At 40.4% G+C, this 19215-nt stretch overlaps 1 protein-coding gene across 8 annotated transcripts in view; it reads right to left on the bottom strand.

Moving 5' to 3' along the window:
• Window positions 1–19215, bottom strand: part of CCNY (cyclin Y) — a 217104-nt gene that overhangs the window by 165790 nt on the left and 32099 nt on the right. Inside the window, exons 1-2 of one of the 8 annotated variants that reach the window (XM_043541488.1) lie at window positions 6886–6918; window positions 6656–6808 (exon numbers count right to left, since the gene is read on the bottom strand). The exons of the other annotated variants lie outside the window; for them this stretch is intronic. The gene's annotated coding sequence lies outside the window, so the exon portion shown is untranslated. Of the gene's footprint in view, window positions 1–6655; window positions 6809–6885; window positions 6919–19215 lie in introns of those variants that run through there. 8 annotated transcript variants of the gene reach the window in all.

The raw sequence follows: 19215 nt of genomic DNA, 5'->3' as shown, positions 1-19215 counted from the left end.
AATATAATGCGTTTCTGATGGTAATGCTGCTTTGGTGAGGACACGTGTTTGTATGTTATGGAATTGAGGACTGATTTATGGAATAAGGGAAAGTTAGATTAAATATAATACACAAACACAAATCTCTGTTTGCTTTTCTCAAGAAGAATCACTGTAAGAGCAAAAACACATTAATAGCGAGAGCAGGTTCCAGGTCTTTGAAATCATCTCCTATTGTAATTCCCCTTCTATTAAAGATATACAATTATGTAGTAATATACAGAAGTTAATTTCCTAACTACCCAAAAGAATCTTCAAGACAATTCCTAACATTGTGTAAGGTTGCGGGGGAGGGGTTGTTTTGGGGTTTTTTTAATTCAACAAACCACTTCAAAGTATTCATTGCATAATTTGTGAATTAATTCAAGTAGCTTTGGTTGGCTGCCTAATTCTTCCTATCAACTGCAACTCTGTTGTACCTCCTAAGACTGCCTTTCTTTATCCTGGCAATCACTTCTAATTTCTTAGAAAGGTTACTTTGACTTATCTGGACAGATTTCATCTGAAAGAAAGGGTTAAGAGAAAGCTCAGCCACCTCTTAATATAGCTAAGCCTCTGAAATAAGGGTTTGTGCAGTGACAGAAAAAAATACAGTTAATACCAACCAAAAAAAAAAAATTTGCAACACAGAATTCCAAACAACGGTTGCAATAAAGAGTGCAATTTAGACTACATACACACTTAATGTATAAAGAAAGACACAGCCATACCAAAGCCTGTTTAAGTTAAAAACTAAGTTTTGCTAAGTTTGGGATAAATTTGTTTAAGCACACATTAAAACATGATTTTTACGGTTGTTTCTAAGCCTGAGCTACGATTTTAGCAGAAGATTATAAAGCCCTGTCCCCTTTCAGACATCACAGCACAATCTTTCTGCCTTAGCCCCAGATGAGCAGCAGCTGCCCTTCAGGCTTTTGCAGGGACAATTAGCATTAGAGCCTAAACTTTTCAGTCTAGGGCTTAACATATTTCAAGAAGTTCAAGGGGCCACAATCAAAACTTTTACTATTTCCCCAGGCTCAGGCAGAGCCAGCTGAGCCAGTTTCCCTGGGGCTTCCTTTCACAGCCTGGAAGAACACACTTCCTCCCTTCCTTCCACAATGCAGCAGGTTGCAAGTGGCAGTGCAGTTGCTCAGCTGTAGCAGAGAAGTTCAGAGCTCCCAGCTCAGGCCAAAAATTATTCCTAGGGCTGTAGGGGAAGCAGTGACAGATAGTATCTCTTCCTCTTCCCTGTAGCAATGGGGTGATTCAAATTCTTCTGTTTAAAAATCACAGAACACAGTTCAGAGAATGCATTTTACATTTGTAATCAAATGCACATCTCCTTAGAACAGCTGCTGTCACTAGCCACAAGTGGCCCCTAGGTCACAGGTTAGGCATCCCTGTATTAGAGATATTGCAAATGTATCATTAAGTACACCGCAAAATTTTACAAAAGAAAAATAAAACCCTGCCTTGCCTTCACTAAATGGAGAGGGAAGGGAGGAGAGGAGAGGGTGACTGTGTTGAAGAGGGGAAAGTTCTAAGTTTTGTTTAAATTTTATGTCTACAAGTTTCTATTGCCACTGGAAAGACAGGGCCGATGTACCACAGGGTAAACCCACACATTGCTGCCTTGATCTGCGACCCAGCCTTGCAGTAACTGTGTTTACAGCCAGATGACAGCAGTGACAGAAGTGGAAGGCACTTCTCTCCTGCACCCCAATCACCTTATTGACATGAACTCCAAAGCATAGGTGAAAAAATTGAATGCTAGAATCATTATTAAGTACAGTCTATTTCTTTCCCCTTTAAAAAAAAATAGATACATAGATAGATAGATAGATAGATATCTATCTCCATCCAAAAACTCCATTAAGGTTGCAGAATATAACACCAGGATAAGCAAGAGGGTCACACAGAGGCTTTAACTTATTCATACTGCACAAGTTTATTCTAAAAAACAAAAGGACATATCATTTAAAACTAAAAACATTTAAAAAGAAAAAACAGGAATACAAAATGATGCCGCTGCACAAACATGGCCAAATTAACCCTGTTGCAGGAGCCTTCACTTTTGCCTTTCCTGACTTTTCTCTCTTACTGCAACCATACTGTTGCTTTAAGAGCTTTCTGCATTGAATTATATTCTACTTTTCACCATCTGGATGTTAAAAAATATATCAGCTCTCCAAAACAAGGTAGCAACATTGCTAAAATACCAACTTCCCTGCTGGGCAACCTGCCGAAGAAACATCTGAAAAGCTGGATTTCTTCATAATTGCACACATGTATGACGTACTCTATCCCCTGTGTGTGTGCTCACCCCTTTAGAACAGACAGGGAATTGAAATATACAATCAGCTACCTAAGGTGCACTTATCAGGATCCCTATCTGTTTCAAAGCCCCATCTGATGAGAAAAAAGAAACAGACGTGAAAGACAGAGAGATGGCTTTATGCACTCCTACTAAGCATCCTGGTTTCATTTTTGGCAAGTCACCCTAGCATATAAGTTGGACTGTTAGCAATGTTATCTCTTCTGCTGGAGTGAAGATGGCAACATCCACAGGTACAGACAAAGCCTTTGGCCTCTAGGTCCCTTATCTGCACCTGAACCATGTTGGTAATGTTCAAGAGTTGCTTGCCTCTAATGGCTGATAATTGGCCTAGTGAAGGTGAAATGAGTTGGAGGTGTCAGCACTGTTCACTGCATCAGTCATTTTATGGTAGACAAATGCTCATAGCAGAACCACCACCATCCACAACACGAAACGGACAATAGAACCCAACTATCTTTCCCAGAGCTAGAGGTGGTCTCTCCAGATCTAGGACTGCAAGGACAATGAGGAAAGCTAGCAGTGCCAATGACTGTGCTGTACCTGTTCTTTTAATAGTTTAACTTTGTCTTCCAGAGTGGTTAAACCAAATCCTTTCACAAGTGTGAAAATCTCACTTAAAATATTACAAATATAAAATGCCAAAACTGTTCACCTTGTACTGATTATTTATTCTGGGGACTTATAAATAACATTAGTCATTCCCTTCTAAAGCCATGTCCTTGCTAGCTAAATAATGGAACCCAACAAATGAGGACACTGAAGTACTTCACCGCAGATCAGCGCCCCCTCACACAACGGGAGAGGGATCTGAGGAAGGGGATTTCCAAGACTCCAAGAGGATCCCCCGATACATCATCTCACTGGGGAGGTAAGGTTTCAAACTTGAGAGGCTGCCACGCGTGCAGAACATGTGACAAAAGAGCACCGTGAAGACAGCCTAACCCACTGCAGAACAGTAGTCTGAAAGACTACCTATCTTGGGGATGGTCTGCTCCCGTAAAGTCTATGATGGGAGCACAGAGTGAAGGGAATTATCCAGGCCTTTAATTTTAAAAAAAGGTGAACCAAAGATAGAAAAACTGCATAATGTCTTCAGCACATTTCTTTCTATGTAGTTGTCATTCATGTATTCTGGGATGCCAAACAGGGCAAAGCTATTTCCTGAGACAGCAATTTACAAAAAGATTAAACTATCAAGCTTTGGAATAATTGTTTATAACCATTGTGTGTATTACAAGATCAAACTGAAAAATGCCATATTGCAAAAACAGGGCATTCCCCACAGTGCTAGTACAAGAACACAAACCATTTGATCCAAATTACAGATGTTACGACTTGTTCCACCACACAACAGTACACCTGAGCAGCTCTCAAAATCAACATGAAGCTATTAGTGGCACATGGCTGCAACAGCAGAAGACAAGTGCTGTGAGGGTAGTAAATTCTGCAGCATTTTCTTCTTCATGGTAAATTACCATCAATCCACCTCCCTTTATAGAACAGAATAATGCTGTGGAGGGCAGTCCTGCTCCAACTGAGATAAATGGCAAAACTCCCACACAACTTCAATAGTGCAGGCACAGGCTCAAAATCTTGCATCAGAGAACAAGAATATAAAATCAAGGATTGCAGTTGGGAATGGAATTATGGTTAGGAATACATTTAGAATGTTCCCATGTTAATGAGGAATAAAATACCAATAATACAATACAAAGAAATGTATTCTACTTAGACTTACAAAGATTTTATATTTAGCCTTATTCCATAATAAGTAAAACAGGACACACGTAAACCTGCAAAAATCATTCTCTCTCCTTATCTAAATGATCTCGTATATAACTTTATTTAGCCCACACCTACAATATGTGCACAAATCCTTAGAATTCGGAACATCTGCACAAAGTCAGGTTATGTACAATGGAATACGCTTAACTGAATACCTTTCAATACTGTTTTCATTTGATACTTCTTGTACTATCCCATATATTTTCCACTTCCAAGTCCCTAAAAGAGTAATTTAAGGAGAATACAAAGAACAGATTAACAAGATAAAAGAAAGCATCATCCAAGGTAACTCTTTCCCCTTCCTCTTCCCATATCTGTCTTCCAAATTTCAAACTCTCCAAGACAATGAGCTTGGAGTCTTTCATTTTGAACATGACCGCTTTTTATAAGGTTGATTTGGGTATCTTTCTTTTAAAATGTTATCACAGCAGCCACTTTTTTTTTTGTTGGTGGGGAGGAGGAATACAGGAAGCTGGAAGAGTAAGTGTAGGTTCTATTTTGATTACTTAAATACTTAGTTGTGTACATGGTTGCAACACAAAGGGGGTCATTCAACACACTGTAGACTTGTATCTGAAGCTTTTTTTTTGCGGCACATATTGTCTTATTTCTGGGTATACCACCAATATTTCAAAGATGATACTTTTATAATAATCACCTAAGGCAAACAGAGGTATTATTTTATTGCCATGATTAGGACAACTTTCATCCCACTTTGACAGCATGCCTATGTCCAGCAAGATAAGCTATGCACAGAAGGCACAATTTGTCATTATTCTCAATTGCATACCTGATATTTGTTTTATACCTCTTGGAAATTAATCTCCATCAGTACATAAAGTGGACATGAGATAAATTCCCAGGTTGGAGAGGGCATCAAGGGACTTTTATAGCCAATCATATATTACTAAATTGACTGCAACAAGAAAACTTGGTTATCTTGTACAGTTATCAGACACTGTACTTCTACTCCGTTTATTCTATATAGCTATTTGGTCAAGCAAACCATTTATAGAAGACATTACTGGACAGATAACACACAAAACACAATATTATAGCCAAAAGCTAGATCCTGCTCCCATTCAACAGGAACAGGACAATGTCCTAAGCTTCCCGGACATAGCTTTCCATCTCAGAATCGAGAGAATTGTGCATACGTAACTCCTCCCATATAGACACATCTAAGCACAGTAAACTGTCTGGCCACAAAACCACCCATGAGATTCATTTTCCAGGCTGACCAGATAAAATATAGGAAAACTGTTATATGCCTTACCAAAGAGAAAAACTAAATTATTTTAAAATACAACCTTTATAATATTTAAACCTCAGCCATACCTAATGTTTTCAGTTTAACCTCATTAAACCTGAAACATTCAGAGCCACATTTTCAAACTTGGAAACAGAAAGTTAGGTTCCTAAATCAAAGTCTGCTGGCTGTCTACAACTCCTGCTGAAATAATAAAGTGATCAGTGCACCCCTGAAGATGTTGAGAGGAAAAAAATGAATTTAGAAAGAAAACAGAATTAAAATCTCAAGTAGCTAAGTCACAGTCTAACAGCATGTCATAAATATAAAGGGAAGGGTAAACACCTTTAAAATCCCTCCTGGCCAGTGGAAAAACCCTTTCACCTGTAACGGGTTAAGAAGCTAGGATAACCTCGCTGGCACTTGACCAACCAATGAGGAGACAAGATACTTTCAAAGCTGGAGGGGGGGAGAAACAAAGGGTCTGGGTCTGTCTGTGTGATGCTTTTGCCGGGGACAGAACAGGAATGGAGTCTTAGAATTTAGTAAGTAATCTAGCAAGATAGGCGTTAGATTCTGTTTGTTTAAATGACTGAGAAAATAAGCTGTGCTGAACAGAATGGATATTCCTGTTTGTGTCTTTTTGTAACTTAAGGTTTTGCCTAGAGAGATTCTCTATGTTTTGAATCTAATTACCCTGTAAGGTATTTACCATCCTGATTTTACAGAGGTGATTCTTTTTTACTTTTTCTTCTATTAAAATTCTTCTTTTAAGAAACTGAATGCTCTTTTCATTGTTCTTAAGATCCAAGGGTTTGGGTCTGTGGTCACCTATGCAAATTGGTGAGGATTTTTATCAAACCTTCCCCAGAAAAAAGGGGGTAAGTTTGAGAGGATTTTGCGGGGGAAAAGACGTTTCCAAACGAACTCTTTCCTAATAACAACAACACTGGTGTTAGACGTTTGGTGGTGGCAGCGAAAGTCCAAGGGCAAAGGGTAAATAGTTTGTACCTTGGGGAAGTTTTAACCTAAGCTGGTAAAAGTAAGCTTAGGAGGTTTTCATGCAGGTCCCCACATCTGTACCCTAGCGTTCAGAGTGGGGAAGGAACCTTGACACAGCATATCAAAGATTTTTAGACACAAAAAAGTACCAGTCTTTTTTCTCTTTCCCTGCACAGGGACACTTAACATTCAACATCTATAATAATTGCTATTTAAAAAAAAAACAAGTGGTCACCAAAGAGCATCAATTGCCCACCTACCTTTATGTAGCTGTGAGCCATTGACCCAAAATTCTAAGTTTACAGAAGTAAATGTTAGAATAGCACTGATTTTTCTTCACACTTCAAAGTGTTGAGAAAGCATGTTAGTACTCATTTAGCAATCATGAGTACAGAAGCACAGTGGTCAGCCATCTGAAAAAGAAAAATAATTGGAACTAGCTTCTCTGGATTAGCTTGGCTCAATAATCAAAAAGCTAAATGTTACTGACCCATATGGTGGGAGCTGTGAGGGTTGATAGATAGTTCACTTCTGAGAGTCCACTGCAAAGTTTAAAATAAAGTAAGTGTGGCAGTCTCAGCTCAAGTCCCTAGAAAACATCACCCAACATCACTAAATTCAATTTATTTAATTGGCAACACTGGGCAGTTCCTGGTACAGAGTATGGGAAGAATAATATTGTGCTTCTCTGAATAAGGATACAGTAGGAAAGTGTGTTGGAAATCTCACAGTGAAGCTAGTTTCTGTACAGTACACCATGCCTTCATTTGGTCTCAATTCCTTAAAACAACCGTCATCATTTCGTTGCCTTCAGGGTTATAATTAGCTGGGTTTATAATTAATGCCACTTTAGTTAAACTGCATATGGCAAACCAGCAGGAATGAAGAGTAAATAACAAAACCTAGGCTTAAAAAAATTAAGACTTCAACAAAACTAATAAAATTTAAAAACATGCAACAAAGACTAACCTGACATCCTCTCAGTGTTTATCTTAATTAGGATTTTTCTATCTTTGAATAGTTTTCATTCAATTTTAGATAAAATGTTTAAATCTTATTGTTCAAGTTTTGTTAATTTTACCCATGGGGCACGGAAGAGGGGGCAGGGGACTCGCACATTCACAGAGATTTATGCAAGGGAAGTTCATTTAACAGACAAGAGTGAAACAGGTTTCAGTTTTGTCCCTGGCTCTGAAGAATGGAGTGCTTGGTTGTTGGGAGCTGACATGCCTTACCCATGAATGCAACATATTGTAGAGAAGAATTCTTCCCCCCGCACCGCCATTTGATTAAATATGTGGGTAACCTATTAGGCAACTGTCAAGTCTACCACACATTTCACATTAAACAGCAAGAAGTAAAAGGGAAGATGAAAGACACTCAGTCTGTCCTGATGGATGAGATGGGAAAGTGTCACCATGGTCTGAGCAAAACTGTACTGGGGACGTTAGCAAGGGGGAATGGCCTATATTTCTGCACCCTTGGCCCTGACAACAAAGTAGTAAGAGATACTGATAATGGGTGATTGACATGGAGAACTCTTGTCCTTCTGGACCTACTGGAATATATGCTAAAGAGTCTAAGGAAACTGGGAGAAAGCCACACAAATTGAAGTAGAAGCTTGCCTCTTCACTTCATTCTCCTCCCTGAAAACTCTTCTTCCCCATCACCATAGGCCAGCTATCCCTAACGGATGGACTCAAAATCTAATGAAAGAACTCATCTAGGGCAAAGGAAGGCTGACAATCTCCCGGCTCTAGCTAGAAAGAGAAAAGAGGAATAAACATGGATAACAAAGCTCCCTGCTTTACTTTTTGATTTCTATTTCTTCCAACATGCAAGAACTAGCAAGATCAGAAGTGGGCAAACTATGGCCCATGGGCCACATCTGGCCCGCCAGCCGATTTAATCTGTCCCTCGAGCTCCTGCTTGAGAGCAGGGTCTGGGGCTTGACCCGCTCCAGCCGGGGAGTAGGATTGGGGGCTGCTCTGCGCGCACAGGAAGCGGCTCCGCGTGGATCCCAGAAGCAGCAGCATGTCCCCCATCTGGCTCCTGCCCCAAGCACCGCCCCCGCAGCTCCCATTGTCCAGGAACTGCAGCCAATGGGAGCTGCAGGGGTGGTGCCTGCAGACAGGGCAGCGCACAGAGCCGCCTAGCCACTCCTCTGACCACGAGTCAGAGGGGGGACATGCCGCTGCTTCTGGGAGCTGCTTGAGGTAAATGCTGCTCAGAGCCTACACCCCTGAGCTACTCCTATGGCTCCAACCCCATGCCCCAGCCCTGACCTCCCTCCGAACACCTCGATCCCAGCCCAGAGCACCCTCCTGCAACCCCAAACACCTCATACCCAGCCCCACCCCAGAGCCTACACCCCCAGCCACCCCCCACACCCAGCCTGGAGTGCTCTCCCACACCCTGAATTCCTCATTTCTGGCCTCACCCCAGAGCCCACAGCCCCAGCCAGAGCCCTCACCCCCTCCTGAACCCCAACCCCAATTCCATGAGCATTCATGGGCCACCATACAATTTCCATACCCAGATGTGGCCCTCAGGCCAAAAAGTTTGCCCACCCCTAAGATCTATAACACCCAAATTAAGACCATATTAAAAATATTTATTCTACAAAAGTTCTGAACATCTCCTTGTAAATGGAGATCTGACAGCCTAAAAGACACATTCTTAATGAATTTCTTTCAAGAAGGTCTGACTGAGCACACATAATAGAAAGCCTTTCAAGCAAAAGCTTTAGTAATGTCAGTCTTTTCTCCACAAATAATTAATTAACAAACAAACAAGATAGTTTAAACTAGATTGTAGGTCAAAATATGGCAAGCCCCTTAGCTACTTAATTTATTTCAGTTATGCAAGTTTTTTGCCACGTCAGAGCCTGAATTTATAACCAGCCCGGGATTATTTTGCAGAGTGTTCAAAAAGTTGTGTGCTTTAGTGACATATCTTCCCTCCCCCTGCCCCACTCTGCACCCACATCCACCACAAGTAGGACCAGAATAGCCCAGTGTTATTCTGGCCCTCAGTTGTGCACTACCTCCCATTCTTCACCTTTCATCATAATGGAGAATTGCTCAGAAACGATCAAAGGGTTGCAGCACCCCCTTCCAAGTTTAACCCCTCTCTTCAGAGACTGCCCTCCTTGATGAGCACCTACAATCCTCTTCCTCCTCTCTTCCCCCCCTTCTCCCAATGACCCACACACACAACTCTGGTGTCTTCCTATCCCCAAACCACCTATTCATTCACGCCCCACATGCTGCTCCTCTGATGTACCTAACATTCAGCTGCATCTCACTGCCTAAACTGGCTGGCGCTACTGTTGTTGCCGAAGTCATTGAGGCAAGATAGCCACCCATCCAGGTCTTCCTGTTACCCACGCTGCTCCTCTGGCTGGTACTGTTCACACAGCTGCCATTCCAGAATAGCAGACTAAAATCTCTAGCCCCAGGCCTACTGGTTTGGATTATCCTGACCACATGATCTTTCTGACATAAGTAAGATTTAAGAATCCTGAGTATCCTTCTCGCTGAATTACGTACCACCTGCAAATATTAGCAAAGGGGACTCAGGAGAAGCTAGAATACAAGCAAGAGTTAATGCAGAACATCTCATTTTTCTCTTTGTTCTTTCTTTATATTTCAACGCAGTCTTCTCCCAACCTTCAACATCCTCCTTCTCCTTCCCCCTTTTTTCCCCCCAATACAGCCTCCGTGACTAGTGCCTTCAGTCATATCATTACTACTTGCTTTCCCACAACAAAGTCTAGGAATGCTGGCCATCATCCAGCTGCCATTACATCAGCTCAATGTCATTCAAACATCCTCTCTAGATTTTCCTTCCCCATACACAGCAAACTTCCCCACAACCCCACACATTCATCCCTGCTACCTCTGTTTAGGGTGGCCTAATTGCCCGCAGATTCCCTACACTCACTGCAGAACATTATCTCCTGAAGAAAAGGAGTACTTGTGGCACCTTAGAGACTAACAAATTTATTAGACAAAGGAAAGCACTTTTCTTCTGTTGGTGAAACTGAACTTACTAAAGAACTAGGCAAAAGTTGGTGGTGGAGAGGAGAAAGGTTCCATCTGCAGAGCAGCAAAGCAGAAATTCAATCCCTTAACCTCTTAGGCAAAAAAAAAAGGGGGGGTGGGGGGGAAGAGAAGAGTAAAAGTGTTATACTTCCCTCACTCTTTCTCCACCATGTAAGTGCTGGAATTTCCTATAAATGAGAAGGGCAAATTTTTAAAAAAAACTAAAATATTTCCAAGGAGCCAATCACCCCCTGGCTTGATTCCAGTCTGAGACGAAAGTAAACGCCAACAGGGAGAACAAACACTGAAGGAGTGAAAAGAAAAGGAGTACTTGTGGCACCTTAGAGACTAACCAATTTATTTGAGCATAAGCTTTCGTGAGCTACAGCTCACTTCATCAGATGCAACCGATGAAGTGAGCTGTAGCTCACGAAAGCTTATGCTCAAAGAAATTGGTTAGTCTCTAAGGTGCCACAAGTACTCCTTTTCTTTTTGCAAATACAGACTAACCCAGCTACTACTCTGAAACCTGTCACTGAAGGAGTGGACTGTTTACAGGCAAGAAAGGTCACACATTGGCCACAGACATGCTGAAGCAGAAGAGTTCTAAATATCTCTGAGAAAAAACAGCTTCTTTGGTCAAATATCCTACTGTTTACATTGTATGTTCCCCTTTAAAAGGGCATTATATTTACAGTCTTCCAAGTGTATGATACAGGCCAGCGCTGACCTCCACCATACCACCCTAGGACAAGAGAAAACACTTGCATATGAAAAAGGCCTGAGGGTTTTCATCAACATTCAATCAATCAATCCCTAAGAGATAAAGGAATTTCTGCAGTTTGTTTCAAACTAAGGAGTCATCTTAAGCATGCTTGATCAGTCAGGCAAGTCCTAAATGCTCAGAGCAAAAGAGGCCTGACCACAGAATTAAGATATACAGCATTATAATTGTGGTATTAAAATACTAAACCTGTCATAAATACAACATTGAAGATAAAAGCAAAAAAAGTTAAAACATGGACATGCTCCCTCAAGACGATGAGAAGGTATTTAGTAAAGCATCTCAGAAAGAAGTTGATAAGTAAAGAATTACTGTCTTATATAGGAGATGGAAAAAGGGATTATCATTTCTTCGCACACCCACAAAGTTAAATTGATCAAAATATTTTTGCAGATACATACATTCACAGACATCTATAAATCCAGCACCTCTTGCAGCAAAGATAGAAGAGACAGAGTTTTAAATGTGCTGCATCATGTAATTCCAGTGGCCTCTTGGGAAGAGATACCAATTTTAAAGTATTCCTTTTTAATGAAGTCAGATCCTTATTAACCTTTTAAAATGAATTATATACCATCCCTCATTAAGTGATTTCTCAAATCCAATTACTTAAACTCAGTTTTGTAAAAACTACAGGACTCTACACAACGAGGGGGAGAGGGGAAATAATTCTTAAGTTGTAGTCACAAACTACAAGTTTCACCATCAGATCCTGATCCAAAGCTCACTGAAGTCAATGCAAGTCTTTTCACTGACTGCAATAGACTTGGTCAGGCCTTTATAGATGGCTAGGAAGATAAAAATGTTACATACTCAAAACATTACAAACCTAATGGGTTTAGTGGATATTATTAATTTTAATATTGAATATTAATTTTACAAACCCAATGAGTAAACTAAATAGAGGGGTGAAAATCTGTTATTAGTATTAGCTCCTTGTATAGGACAAATACATTTAGTTCTCAAAGTAGCGAGAAGGGACAATACACAATATCAGCTCAGAATACAACAAATCCTCCTATGGAAATCTCTTGTTGGACAAGTCCAATATAGAAACAGACCAGTAGGAATAACTTCCTACGGTTCCTTTATTAAATCAAGAAACATTATACCACTCCCCACTTCACTGCACAACCACTGTTTTCTATAAGAGGAAAATCCATCAGAATCTTCCTCTTTTGTTGTAACCTCCTCATGGGTTTCTCAAATGAATACTTCCCAGGTTCACAAACAGTCACACGAAGACTATATACATGCCTGCCTTGTCAGAAATCATGACATGAACTGTTTTCTTACAATGCTGCACATGCTTATTTTGCACAGCAAGTCTGGAAGTGGCAGGATTTTTATGTAGTTCATACATTGCCCCTCAATCTCAGACCTGAATAATAAACTAGAATACAATTTATGCCATAAACTGCCTTTCACTAACCAGTTCTCAAATGAGTTTTTTCCTCAGTGCTGCAATACACCATAAAGTATCCATGATTAACCAATCTGTGTAAAACTTTATGGCTGTCAAAACTGAAAGATTAATTAGATCACCCTTCTGCATGTGTCTCAGGCTTGCCCTGAACTAAACAAATTCTGATGTGAAGTAGATGCTAACTTCACACATTATTCACACGGAGATCGATCCATATCTGACAAAATTTAAAAAAGCAACAGATTCTTCCTTAAGTTCTGACTGAGGGTAAATGTTGTTTAGCTCTGAACAGAAGTCCTTAACCCTAACTCATAGAACACAAACATAGGTGAGTAAGCCCTTGAGAAAGCCATATATGGTACTGCATATTCAACGTACCAGACTTTGGCTTTTTGGAATCCTCAAGTAGGGTTTTTGTTTTGTTCTTTTGTTTTTGTTTCCTTAAAGCCTCCCCAAAATAAAAACCTGGCTTGAGAAAAAAAGAAGAATGCTACATTACTTTTCAATAACCAGGTTATCACAAGAACCTGTAAACTGTCATCAGGTGGAATCCACTGTTTCCCTCATGCCAGACATTTGAACTCCTCTCTGACATCTGAGAATACACCTATCAGTCATAAATTAAGATATTCACCTTACGCCTGACAATGTGCAGCTGCATGAAGGAGTCCATTCTCCACTCGGATACAGCTTGTCTGGTAACATCTCTCATTTACTGGTTCCATTCACCTTTCAGAATGGAGCAACAACTTTAGGGTTTGTTTTTGTAAACATCAGAGCACATCTCAATCTTCTCTGATGAAGGTTAAGCCATGGGAGACACTAAAGGAGGTTTCAGACAGAAATCACTTCAACACCACCAAATCAATGCTTGTCCAAACCCACTCCCAGACTGACATCTCATTCTGGACCAAAGCAGAAAAGCTATTCCCTCAAAATCATCATCATCATTTCTGGTCAATCACAGACAGAAAAACTCTTAATCCAGAAAAGCCATTTAGGGAGTAGATGTGTCAAAAAGAAAGAACTCACCTTACGTAAGTTAGGAAAAAAAGTTAAATGCCTTCAGAAGTACGCAAAACAGTAGGAGAAAGGCAAAAGGCAAGACTAAGAGAAGGCTGGGGTAGCAACGCCATATTCCTGCTCTTTGTCTCTTGCTTCCCGTCAGTCCCAGAATGGGCTGGGAATGATGTAAAAACAGCACATTCAGTCTGAAGGGAAGGGCGCCTCAGGTCATGGCAGAATAGCAGAGAGCATCGTGTGAAAAGTATTCTACAGTGTCTCTGTTCTAGGCCCATCACCAACTAGTTTCCAAAAGAAATGAGGCAATAACTCAGCATGCCCAAATGGCAGAGAACGAAAAGGAGTACTGAGTCTGCTACAGTAAAACAGTGACTGACAACGCTTATGTAATGGGGCATTCTCTGACTGCAAAATACAAAAGGCAATATCGGAGATGGGACTATCCAGTGTGGTTGCTCCCCTTTTGCCCATGTGCATCACATCAGATAGATTGCTGTGTCACCACTATTTTGCAAAGGTGCAAACATCACTTCTTCCATTTTGCTGAAGGTCCCACAGGATTATCAGGCCAGCCCTGTGGCTTGACAGTCCCTGAGACTGAAATTCTCTAGAGACTGAACAGTTACAGTACAGACAGAAGCAGAGCAAGTGCCTTCTCCCTATCACATCAACTATGAGCTGGAAAAACAATCTCCATGTTCATTCTCTCTGCTCTCTCAGAGACTCTGGGGATGAGTATGTGAATATATACTCCCACTGTGCCCACACCCCCTCTATTTATAAAAGAAAAGGAACCTGCTTACTGCAAATTTTATGCAAAAGAGCAACATTGCTGCAGAAATGGGTTAGCTACTTTACAGGTATTACAAATCGTCACTTTGAAATCTTTCAGACATTTCCAGTGCGCAGCATTCATATGCAATTTCCTAACATCACAACTTTACCAAGGACATTACTTATGTGCAGTTTAAAATCACAGTTCTAAATATTAGTTCCACTGAAATTAAGATACTGGCACATCATTTTAAAGCAAAGTAGTAAAATGATTACACTAGAAATTCTGGTTTCAGAGTAGCAGCCGTGTTAGTCTGTATTCGCAAAAAGAAAAGGAGTACTAGTGGCACCTTAGAGACTAACAAATTTATTTGAGCATAGGCTTTCGTGAGCTACAGCTCACTTCATCGGATGCATTCAGAGTGAGCTGTAGCTCACGAAAGCTTATGCTCAAATAAATTTGTTAGTCTCTAAGGTGCCACTAGAAATTCTGTCCACCACATACATATTGCGGCAGACAGTAAAATAAGTCATCAGGCTTCATTCTGCTATGGCTCTAATTATATGAGCATTTATCTATTAGAATCAGCTTCTCTGCACATTAAGAGCAAATGTAGAGAGACACTGTGATGGGTACCTGTGGATTAAAAAAGCAGGTTGCCTTAAAAGGGATTATGGTGTTCACATAAAAGAGTGCATATCATCAATTTATCTGGAATTAGCATCAGACTTCAGGATTTGCCAGAATTTAAAGTGTTTAAAAGTCTGTAAATAATTAATCCAGTAAAGGAAAATAATCTCTTAAGGGTCTGGGTTAAACAGGGATTAGCCTTTTCCAACACAAGCAAAAATACGGATTCACAAAACACACACAAGCACTCCTAACAGGAGGTTGGTGCTCCCATAGAGAGACAAGTGTTAATCCTGAAGCTTTGTTTGTTCATTTCCTAACAATCCCAAAGTTAGAATCCAGCTGAAAGAGTGCTGAGAACAGACTGTGTTTTACAGAACCCAGCAAAAGGCTGAAAAGGCTAGCCATTGTGTGTCACAAGAAAAAACAATTATCCTAATAATGTTGTTGATCAATGCAAATAAATTTATATGAAAGACTTTCATTGTAACACTTAAAAATACCCAATCTACATATATATCTTAGCCTGAGAGTAACATTTAATAAAAACATTATAAAACTAACGTATTCTGTGGAGAAGGCAATGAAATTATAAATTTGAATCCTCTGGATCATTTTATTGCCTCAGAGGGCACAGAGAAACAGCCAAGTTATTTATACTTTCAATACCCATAAGGAAATTGCATTAATGATCAAGTTCCTGTTTCTCATCCCAGCAATATTGGCTTAGTAAATTATTTTGGTAGGATAATAAATATCCCCTTTGCACCAGAAGGTTTCTCCAACCCCACAAGCAACCTGCTACTTCTTTCTTCGGTTTAATACTCTATAGCAGTGGTGCTGGAGGGGGATAGTTAGCAGGCTAAACTAGATTCTACGCTTATGCATTAAGTGACCAATTTCACTAAATTATTTAACTTCCCTAATTTGTAACCGTCCGCACTCACATTACATTCTCTCACTGGTTCACACACATGCACATCCAGCAGTCAAGTTTTCATTCTCTACAAATCACATTTGTAGCAGACAAAAAGAGCCCAGAAAACAGAAATTAAGCTTCCTTCCAAAAATCTTGTCTACTAAGAGACTGAATGGTTATGATAGCTGCAAACAGTACTCTCGACTCCATGTGACCCAAATAACCAGCGGACAAACTCATGATCAAAATGCCACCTACCCAAATAGCTGAACAATGTAATGTTGCTAGTCTCAGAGGTAAGGCCATGCCACTCAGGTATCTGAAGAGGTGAGGGAGAATTAACACACCCTGCATTTATAAGTTAGCTACAACAACACTGCATTCACTGTGTTGGTCCCAGAATATTAGAAACACAAGGTGGGTGAGGCATGTGCAGTACCTAAAAAGACTTTTATTTCACTTTTTGAAATTAACTAGATTTTAGGTTGATTGTGTCCTTCTGAAAACGCTTGACGGAGATGCAGTTAAAATTGGTGAATATATTCAAAAGCTATTTGCAATAAGTCTGGGTTTTTAAGTGTGCTGTTAATAAATTAGTTGAGATTAGTTCTTACGTGTTACACACATATTAAGACCCTTTATTTTGATTAAGGAAGACTTTATTCCTAAATTAAAAACTTAGTATCAATTTGCAAGATAAATCAAACTGTTACAATACTATTTTCATTCTCACGGTTTTGCTTTCATGCCACTGAAATAAAACGAAACTAGATTTAGAGGGCTACGGTACTTTCTTATCTCTATGTGGCCACACAACTATGAAAGGTCAGAAATGTGTGAGATTAGTTAGCAGCACTTAGTTGTCATAAGGCAGACATGCTTCCTCTTCCAACTGCAATCCCCTTTTTTCCCTGCCCCCCTATTTTTCCTTATGTTCCCCAGCCCCCCAAAACCAATGGTAGTGAACAGAAAAAGTACAGTATACTCACTCATGTCTGCCCAGTACCAATACAATATGTAAAAAGATGTTAGGATTCATATATGCAGAATGAATTGTTTTTACCAGTGCCATCTGTAGCTATTGTGCATGCTGACTTGAAGAAGAGCTCTGTGTAAGCCCCAAAGCTTGTCTCTCTCAGCAACAGAAGTTAATCCAATAGAAGAAGACACATGGTAAATATAAATTAGGCAGAATGTAAACCAGAGAACAGGATTTGCCCAAGGACCTTGGGCTTAGCACTCCTATTTCTGTGTAAAGTAGCACAGAATATAAAAGCTTGTAATTGAGGTCAGTAGTCAGATTCTTACAGTGCCTCCTGGTGAACTCTATCCACAGCCTCCAACAAAAAGCATTTTTTAATTCATAAAAGCTTTTCCACTTATCCAGCTACCCAATATATGTTAAGACCATCTACTCTCTGGAAAGGGCTTTTTCACTTGGCTCTTTATTGACATGCTTTCCTGTCTGATTTTCTTCTCAGTGTATCGACCCTCTTCTGCAACACCCACAATAGCACAGCAGAGATTAAATTGTTAATGGAAGTTTTGTGCTCTGAATTCATCTATTTTTCCCTTCACAGACAGCCATGAGGTAAGGAAATCTCTTCTTATAAGAAGATGGGGCTTCAGCTCAAGGTCAGACAGAATATTAAACACACATTTTAACACAAGTGCTTTTTAAACATCCCTCATCCCCCTCCACTATTTACCCAATGGCCTACTCCATGGGAAACAACTGGTGGTCTCAAGACAGTTCCTACTGGGCAGGTATCTACAACATACATAGACACACACTCTGTAGGCAGTCTCAGTAGAGAAGCTAAGGACTGGATGTTCCTGGAGGCTGAACTACATCACCCCAAGAAACGGTCCATTCAAGTCAGGGTTGGGGCAAACTAACATGGTCTGCGGAAAAGCACGCAACAAACCCTTCCTATGCTGCACCCATTTTGTGGCTGAACAGCAAAGTTCAGTCTCCAAAGCGGTTGATGTAGTACTTTACATAAGCACTTTAATTATAAGTGAATGTTTGAACTCTTAGCAAATTGTTACACAGCTAGTTTCTCCTGGTGAAATGAGGGTCTCTTTCAGGATGACAGTTACCACAAAAGAAAAGAAAGTCCTCATGGAACTCCAAGCACAGGAAATACCCAGAACACCCCAGATTAACCTAAATGAAGTGTACTAATCCCAGAAAATCTTTAGTTAACTCTGGGATGGGGCAGAAGCCACATCTGGTCATGCTGGCCTTTTCTAAACTAGGATTTAAGAAGGGGAGGGAGGGAATGCATTCACACCTATGAAACAGAGGCTAAATCTAAAGAAGAGTCCAACCACTCCTTTGGCCAGTGGCAACACCTTGGTAAACAGCCCAGTCCAGCCACCACCACTGCTTCCAACCACTCTGCTGGAAAGGATGAGAACCCTGTGGTTCCTATCAGAGTGCTATCCTTGGAGCCTACTTGGGCCTCCATCATCTGGATCATTTTCAAGCAATAAGAACCTGATAAACATGAAATCCTTGCTCCCTACCTCCTCCAGGACCCTTTGACTGCAGGGAAGGGAGCATTATCTGTGTGTGTTTTCCCACCCTCCGTCCCATACCGCAACCTCCTGTTATTATGATGTGTGTTTACTATTCTGCCCTTCCCTGGACTTCTGTTCACTGGAAAGGGAAAGGAGCTGCCTCTTCTATTCCTCTGCCCACCCCCAATATTCATTGGGTTTTCCTGAACTACCAAGCTGAATCTTTACTTGACTGATGGCGGCATGAATTTAACATAGAGACTTTGTATAGAAACAGTGCACCTGGGGAGAAAAGTATGTAACTGGTGAGAAAACACAGTATACATCTTGCCCAACATTTTGTTGTTGTTAAAGCCATCCCCAGTACCTTTCCAAGAGCTTCCCATTCAAATGCTAATGCCTGTGTGCTTTTGTATTTGATTACCATTTGTTTATTTACAAATTTACCACCACAAAGTTTCCCCATTTTCTGTTATTCATACTCTTGCTACAGTGTCAAAAGGAAACCCCATTTTAATGCTTTGTTTCCCTTCACTTCTGTAAGGGTCTTCCCTAATATAGCATTCCCAGCATTTATTAAAAAAACCCATTGTTTTTTTTCCCCCTCCTTGATAGGAGAAGATAAACAGGAGTTTTGCTTTTTCTAGAAGTCAAAGTCCAATCTCATTAGTATGTTATTACAAAAACATGA

Source organism: Chelonia mydas, chromosome 2 (assembly GCF_015237465.2).
Source record: "Chelonia mydas isolate rCheMyd1 chromosome 2, rCheMyd1.pri.v2, whole genome shotgun sequence".
NCBI lineage: Eukaryota > Metazoa > Chordata > Testudines > Cheloniidae > Chelonia > Chelonia mydas.
Note: the sequence above shows the minus strand (reverse complement) of the source record. Positions and strands in the feature narration are given on the sequence as shown.